This window comes from Nicotiana tabacum, chromosome 5 (genome assembly GCF_000715075.1).
Source record: "Nicotiana tabacum cultivar K326 chromosome 5, ASM71507v2, whole genome shotgun sequence".
Lineage (NCBI taxonomy): Eukaryota > Viridiplantae > Streptophyta > Magnoliopsida > Solanales > Solanaceae > Nicotiana > Nicotiana tabacum.
This window is the reverse complement of record NC_134084.1, coordinates 143197115-143205678: the sequence shown is the minus strand read 5'-3', so window position 1 is coordinate 143205678 and position 8564 is coordinate 143197115.

Here is an 8564-nt window from a genome sequence, read left to right as displayed (position 1 = left end):
TGATTTCTATTAAAGCTGATTTAGACCCTATAGGTATAATCTCTATTATTAAAGCTGATTTAGATCCTATAGGCATGGCTTCTAATTGTGTGGAAGTAAAGCAAGCAGAATTTATTTAAACCAAAGTAGATCCTATAGGCATATTATCTAATACACACATTTGAATCGACATGGACCCTATATGCATGTTATCTACCCAAAACATTACCCACAGTATATGACAACCCACCCTTTTTCACTAATCACCCTAATGTTTATTTACAATTAATTATTACATACAAAGAATTGAATATAAATTACATAAATAGAATAGAAGTTAAACTATAGGGAGCCTGAAGCAGGCCCAAAACAATTCTGGTGTACCAAGCCTTTACTAGTCTCAAATGCCCAAAGTTCCATAGCCCAATTCATTTCTAGGTATGTCAGAGTTCCCTAAGGACCTCAAGGATTCCGGGCAGTGCTCACACCTAGACCTTTTTCAAATAAGAACTGATTATGTGCAGTGTGGAAGTGCCAGCCCTGATATACCAGAGTTCAGAGACATCTCAAGGGTCTCAAAGCAGTACACATATCATAGGGGCAGGACTTAGTAATCTAAGAGTAATGTGAGAGTGCATAATGATTTGAAAGAGTTTGGTAAGCAGTAGCAAGAGGGCCTCAGGAATGAAAAGATTTTCGAAAACAATACATAGTTAGGGGGAAAACAGTTTGAGAAAACATGAAGAATATTTTTGGGATCAGAGAGCAAGTCACAAAACACACAGTTTCAAAAAAATATTTTGGCAAACAGACTTTACACAAGGAGAATGGGGTAGGAACACCTAGAATTCACCTTAGTAATAGTGAACAAATACACAGATTCCTCAAGAAGTTGTGGAATTGACAAGTTAGTTACAAAGATATGTTGAGAACACACAGGTCTTAGACACAAACAGGATCTCATTAGTGAAGTCGAGCAGGTAAGGCTTAGATGAAAAAACTAGACAAACACTTCATGAAGCATTCAAGGTTTAGAAATACTAATCACATACAGAACAAGCCGAATTTAGACATGCTGGGTGAGACAATAAACAAACAATGCAGTTTGGACATACTAGTGAACAAATAGGATCCATGCAATTATCTAAAGTAGGATTGGGCATGCTAAAGAGTATACTACTATAGTTTTTAATAGAACAAACTTAAACATGTTGACTGATACAGTAATTAGGTAGTATGATCTGAGCATGCTGGTTACACATTGAGTATATGATAGCAGAGTAGCAAATAGAACTGGAAATCACAACTAATGAACTGCAACAATAGAGAAAACACATAGTTTTGGAATGGGAATTGAATCAGAACATACCAGTTAAGGAGAGAATGTAGAGTATAGAGCAGAGATGGTGCAAATAGCCAGCCTTGGCTTACAGCCGGCTGGAAACATAAGATGATAGAGAGCTTTTTGAGAGTGTGAGAGTGTAGATGAACTAGTGTTCATGTCAGAAGTGAGGAGTAAAGGAGAGCATATATGGCTGTTAAGAGCAAGGAAACTAAGGTAAAAGGAATCAACCCTTTTGCAATTAAGGAAGCCACAAAATCAATTATACACCAATTAGTATAATTTTTCCTTAATTAAGGGTAATTAACCAATGGCAGGGGTAGAATATATTTAAAAAAAGAAAATCAAATGAGCAATTAGGGGTAAATAGATAGAAATTTAATTAAGGAAATGATTAGTGAAGAATCAGTGAATATCATGGTTAATTGGATAAGGTAAGAAAGCTAATCAAGATTGTAAATAAAAGAAATAATCAGGAATTAGCACATAGGTCTTAACAAAACAAATTGATAAATCAAGAATCCAAATCAATTACTGATTTAAAGAGAAAAGTATAGGTTTACCATGAATAGGCAAAAATGAACATAGACGCATAGAATCAGTAGGAAAGTCGAACCAAGAACATTAATAGAGGCACAATAGGATAAAAAATCAAAAGATATCGAATTAGACTAAAGAATCATTGAAACCAAAGAATAGGACAAAGTTAGTACACAAGTAATTCAGAAACCAAACAAATGTCGAAAACATTAGGGCTTTTAGTATAAATGAGTTAGGGTCAAAGCAAACCTTACGAAATTAGTTAGAACACATAAGAAGCAGAAGGTTAAACACTCAAAATTATCAAACGTTTTAGAGAAAGAAAATTTCAGGAAAACCTAGTTTGAAAACACTTAAAGAAGAAACTGAAAGGTGTGTCAAAATACAGAGATTCGAACAAACAGAAGTCATAGAAGACAAAAACCTGAAGTATTGTAGTGTTTAAAATTGGTTAGTAGTAGAGGAATAAGAGAAACTTAAAAAAAACGCAGAAACTTGAAAACATTTCAATTATGCAAAGATCCAAACAATAGATAGCAAAGAACCCAAAATATGGTGCTAAAATCGGTTAACAGTAAATAAATAAGAGATCTTTAAAGAAAAGTCATCGCCATCGGGACGGATTCATGTTCAAAGATTAGGGTTTTGAGGAGAAAGGGGAGGGGTAAAGAGAACCTAGTTTTGAACTAGAGATTTGAACCATGGAACTTCAATAGAAATTACTCGCAAGCCATGGATGAACCCTGGAAGAGCTTTGAACGAGATATTGACCAGATCTCTTCGAGGTTCTTCCACAAAAACCAAATAATCGAACAACCAATGGGATAAGAGACAAGTAGAGGCTTCGTACAGCCATAGTACGCCATAGATCGGACAGGGATTCAAAGGATTAGGGCCAATTTTGGGTGACGGCGATTAGGGTTAGGGGTTGGTTTCAGAGAGAACTAGAGAGAAGAGGATCCAAGGGCGGTTGTATGGAGGAAATGATTAGGGTTTAGGGGGATGTTTGATTAAAAAGGCAAGTATTGATGTGGACCGTTGATCTAAAGGATCAACGGCCACAATTTGATGGGGATCTTGGGTCGGGTATGAAGGTTTGGGCTGCGTATGTTTTGGGTTAAATTGGGCTGAGTATTGGGTCCAATTTAGGATCAGAATTGAATAGAAAATGGGGCCAGATTTTAAATAGCCAAGTTAACAACTAAATAGTTTATAAAAAATAATAAATGAGTACCAAAATGTCTTTGTGCACTAAAATTATTTAAAATAGTTATTTAATATTTTTAAATTATGAAAGATCATTTTATGCATAAATAATATAATTATACATTAGTATGGATTATTATTGCAAAGATGTGCAATTTAGCTTGAAAAATGTAAATGCAATTATAAAAAATACACTAAAAATATTTAAACACTATGTTGGCATAAATAATGAATTTAGATGGCTAAATAATCATAAAAGTAATATGAAAGATAATTATTGGATATTAATAATAAAAAGAGGAGTAATAAATATATTTGGAGCCTTTAAAACTATAGAAAAAATTATAAAATGCTTATGCATGCTTATAACTGCATATGTACTATTTTGAAAGTATATAAATGTATTAAAAATATGTGTGGGAAAAATTGGGTATCAACATGTAGCGATTGAGAACTTTACGGTTTGTATATGGCTAGAACTGAGATTTACATTGGATGGTGTCGAGACTCGTAGTATTTCTATTATTCTTATGGATTCTACATTTCAATATCTGGAAGGTGAAGAAAACAACTTTAGATTCGCAGAAGGTCTCTTTAGAGTGGATATCTTGGTTGCGGTACTTTTGGGATACTTAAGAAGGAATTCAGCTGCTTATGGGCCTTATGGCAGTGTGGTTTTATGCTAGGATCTCGTGGAGTCAGCTTTGGTTCAGGATTATGGTGTTCTGGCAAGGAGAAGTGTCAACTTGAGGGTAAGTCGGAAGGAACTCAGAGAAATAGGACAGTTTGGTAGTAGGTTGGATTAGCAAGGTAATGGATATGATCGGTTCTTTGGGTGCTTATGATATGGGGGTTTTCTACAGGTGCTTTGTGGCAATACTCTTGGGTTTGGCGACCTACGTGGCTTGGTTGAGTTAGAGAGATTTAAATCTGATGGCTTGATTGTATGCAAATAGATTCCAAGGCATTCTCGAGGATTTCTACCACGGTTTGAGATGGATATTTCCTATCGCCATGAGAAGCATGTTGAGTATTGTGATTTTGTACTGGATGGGATCAAATGGAAGGTTTCTGGCTGATCGGATATGTATTCTACTTGTGACTCAAAATGATTATGAGGTTCTCGTATTTTTCATATGATGGCATGATAGATGCGGTGTGTTGTGTGCGATTAAGGTTTGCGTGTGCAAGGTCATGGTTTACTTTTGAAGGGGATGTCATAAATTCTTAGGCAACATGGACGATTTCAGCTGACTAGATGAATGATATTACTTCATTGGTATTGCGACACTCTCCTAGTTGATCGACTGTTGATTTTCAGATATTGCTATGTGGCACGGAAGAATTAGAGGAGTATTTCTCGTAGGATGATCATGTATGAGAGATGTGTTAGACATTCAGGCGGTGGAGTTAGGACCAGATATGGTGGTTCGTGTGTTCTATGGATTTAGAGACTAGGAGTTCTCAGGAGCAGATTGTTTCGTAGTTGCGAACTGTGAAAATAAGGCCAAAGCTAGCCGGAGGATGATAGTATGTGTTATGATTCAGTCATTGTGGATTTTCGGAAGGTTATTTATCTATTTGTGGGTGACCAGAGTTGATTTGGGATCCATTGGTATGCCCAATGAGGATGTATATTCTACACCGGGTCAGATTAGTTGACTTCATACTGCTATTGTAGAGGGGTGTGCCATTCAGTCAGAGTTGAGTTTGTTATGTTCAGATATGTTCCATGAGTTACTCTTCTATGCTATGAGGGGTTGTGATTCGTTGGTTATATACACACATGGTGTGGTTCTATTTGGGACCTATAGCAAAAATTAAGCGAGACGGGTATTTGGGTGTTGCATGATTTATTGTGTAGTGGTTATGTTCTTTCGGACTTATATAGCATTGTGTCATTTGCTTCTCCGTGGTTATGGTAATGCACTTTGGGATCTTGATGCCGAATTGCACGTGGTTATTGATTTTGAGTAAGGTGGCTCGAGGTATATAACATGGACCAACATTTGGATGGGGTCACGCATAGCAGCGGGGTTATAGAATCTTGTGATGGTTTTACGGTGTGTGATAGATTTTCAGCATTTCATTGTGATTTGTTGGAAGCTTGCGGGGTAGTTCTCTCATTTGAGTCATTTTCCATGACTGAGTACATTTGAATTGTTGCATATTGGTGCACGGATGGAACAGTTGTGGCTCTGGGTAGTATTGGTATGGCATGTCAGTAGAGTAGCTGGTATTTGATAAGATGAGGTTGTCGAACCTAGAATGGGTGCTATCGGGTCTGATTTCGGTATATTTGAAAGGATAATGTCGCTGATTGACTTAGAAATTTGCTACAGTTATTGTTGAGGGAGAGGGAGCTCCATGACTTTTTGATTTGATGAATGGTTATGAGTTTTTGCATGTTTATTGCATCATCGGCATGCGTACGAAGGTTTTAGAATAAATTTTTGTTTGATATGAGGCTTATTGCCGGATTGGGTTGTTTTGAGCAGCTACTGTGATTAGAAATCATTGCTACGAGTATTCAAGTTATGTGGTATATCATGATATTGCATCTTGGGTTATGGTTACGACTTGGTACAGCTTGTTCAGACTTATATAGAGTGTGGATGCGAGATTCTGATCTTATAGAATGGATTCTAAGGCTTATGGCTAAGTTGAATTTAAAAATTTCAGATATGTTGTGTTATCAGACCTATATGGGATACGGTGGCATGGGATCACCCTCAGGTATGTGCATGGTAAGGTTATATGGTGGTTTGATGGCTTTGGGAACAACTATTGGCACATTCGAGGACGAACGTATGTTTAAGTGGGGGAGGATGCAACGACCGGACCGGTCGTTTTCAGCATTTGCACTTCGCTCGGTAGTTTATGGGCATGAGTAGCTCTATATGATGTATTATGACTTATGCGAATCATCGACTTTGGTTTTCAGGTTATTCGAAAACGATTTGGAAAAATGAATTTCAATGTTGAAGCTTTGAGTTGAAAGAGTTCACCAAGTTTGACTTTTGGTGAATTTGACCCCGGAACGGAGTTTTGATGGTTCCATTAGGTTCGTATGGTGATTTTGGACTTAGGCATATGCTCGGATTTGCATATGGATGTTTCTAGAAGGTTTTGGCACAAATTAGCGAAAATTGAAAATTTGAAGGTTTGAAAAGTTCAAAAGTTTGACCAAGAGTTGACGTGTGGATATCAGGTTCGAATTGTAGTTCCGGGAGTGGTAATAGCTTTGTTATATCATTTGTGACTTCTGTGTAGAATTTGGATTCATTTCGGGTTGGTTTGCTATGTTTCGGCACAAGTTATGGAAGTTGAAAGTTCATTAAGTTCGATTCGAGGTATGATTCGTTGATTCGATGTTGTTATGCGTGATTTGAGGCCTCGATTAGGTCCATGTTATGCTATTAGACCATTTGGTATATTCAAAAGGGGTCCCGAGGGGCTCAGGTGAGTTTCGGACGAGGTTCGGAGTATTTTGAAAGTTTGGCTAAGGCTGGTTTGGGCAGAGGTTCTGGTGTAACCGCACCTCTGAAGCCATGAGCGCAGGTGCGAAGCCACAAAAGCGGTAGTGTCATCGCAGAAGTGAAGGAATGCTTGGCTAGGGATCATCGCAGATGCGGAGGAAGAGGTGTGCGTGCGTGTGCGCAGAAGCGGAAGCTGTGATCGTAGAAGCGGGTTTGTACGCAGAAGCACATTTTGTCTTGCATCTGCGCTTGCATAGAAGTGGTGCCTATTGCGCAGGTGCCGAAGGGCAGACCTCCAGTGTTTTCCATAGGAGCGGGAATTTTGACGCAAAAGTGACGCCGCAGAAGTGGTTCTTTGTTCGCAAAAACGAAAATCGTTGTGCAGAAGCTATATAAAAATTGAGTGTTTTGGTTCTTTCTTCATATCTTGAGATGCGGGACTCGGATTGATGCCATTTTTGAAGAAATTTCATCACAAGGATTGGGGTAAGTATTCTACACTTGGTTTTTATCTTATTCCATGAATCTATCTTCATTTTTGGAAATTGGTTGATGAATTTTAAAGAGAAATTGGGGGGTTTGGCCTAAAGTTTCATAAAGTTTCATAAAATAAATTTTTGAGTTTTGAACACCGATTCGGAGTCGGATTTGAATGAAACTAGTATGGTTGGACTCGTAATTGAGTGAGTTATCCAATTTTGTGAGTTTTTTTCGCGTTTGGAGGCGCGGGTGCGAGTGTGACTTTTGACCGCTTTTGGGTTTTGATTAAAGATTCGATCTTTATTATTTGGGATTGTTTCCTTGGGCTTTATTTGGTGTCTTTGAGATGTTTTTGGCTAGTTTTGAGCCATTCGGAGGTCGATACGCGCGAGATCGCATTTTAGAGTATCGCTTGGCTTGCTCGGTATTGGAATTGGCTTGTTTGAGGCAAGCAACACTTCTAAATTTGGTGTTGAGAGTATGAAATACCGAATTACGTATTATGTGACTGGTATTGAGGTAACACCCATTCTAGGTGATGGGCGTGTGAGCGTGCACCGTGTAAATTGTAACCTCATTATTTCTGTGCTACTGTGGAGTTACCTGATCTTACCTGTAACCATGCAATTTCTACGTACTTGAGCTATTGAGCTGTGATCCATGTTAGAAACCATGTCTAGGCTAAATGCTTATCCTGTTGGAACCCACTGAGGTCATTTCTACTGTTGAGTTATCTGCTTTCATTGCATTACATACTCATGCATATGCATTCATATGAATATCATATCTCATTCTCTGTTGTTATTTATTGATACATCATATAATTATTTTCGGGATAGTTCCATGACATTGTGAGCCTGTGAGAGAGAGACTAGTAAGATTGATGACCGACTGAGGCCGAGAGCCTGATTGTGAGTGATATTATGGGATCGGGATGCACGCCGCAATATATTTTATTGATTATATTATGGGATCGGGTTGCACGCCGCAATAGGTTATATTGATTTGTGCGATTCTTGGCTTGATATAGCACTTGGGCTGAAAGAGCCGCTCCGGAGTCTGCACACACCCCAGTGAGCGCGGTTGATTATATTAAGGGATGGATCTTCCCTGGACATGGATCTTGTCCAAAGCATTTATATACCTGGGGATGGATCTTCCCCACGGGATGGATTTGGCCCTACTCAGTACTGAGTGACTGTGATGGTCAGTGATGTATATATTCTGGGATGGATCTTCTCTGGGCCGCATGGTCCATATACAGTACCGAGTGGTTGAGCATATATATTATGGAGGGATGGATTTCCCTAGACATGGATTTGTCCGATATACATGATACCTGGAGATGGATCTTCTCTATGAGGCTGGATTTGGAATGTTTCCTCGGTACTGGGTTCTCATGGGGAATATAGCTGTCACACCTCCTTTTTACCTACACCCCTGGAAGGGTATAAATATAAGGGAGTTTTACCAATTAAAGGACAATCGAAACGGGATTATATTAAGAAATTCAGAGTCTCCACTTGGGATAATTTATG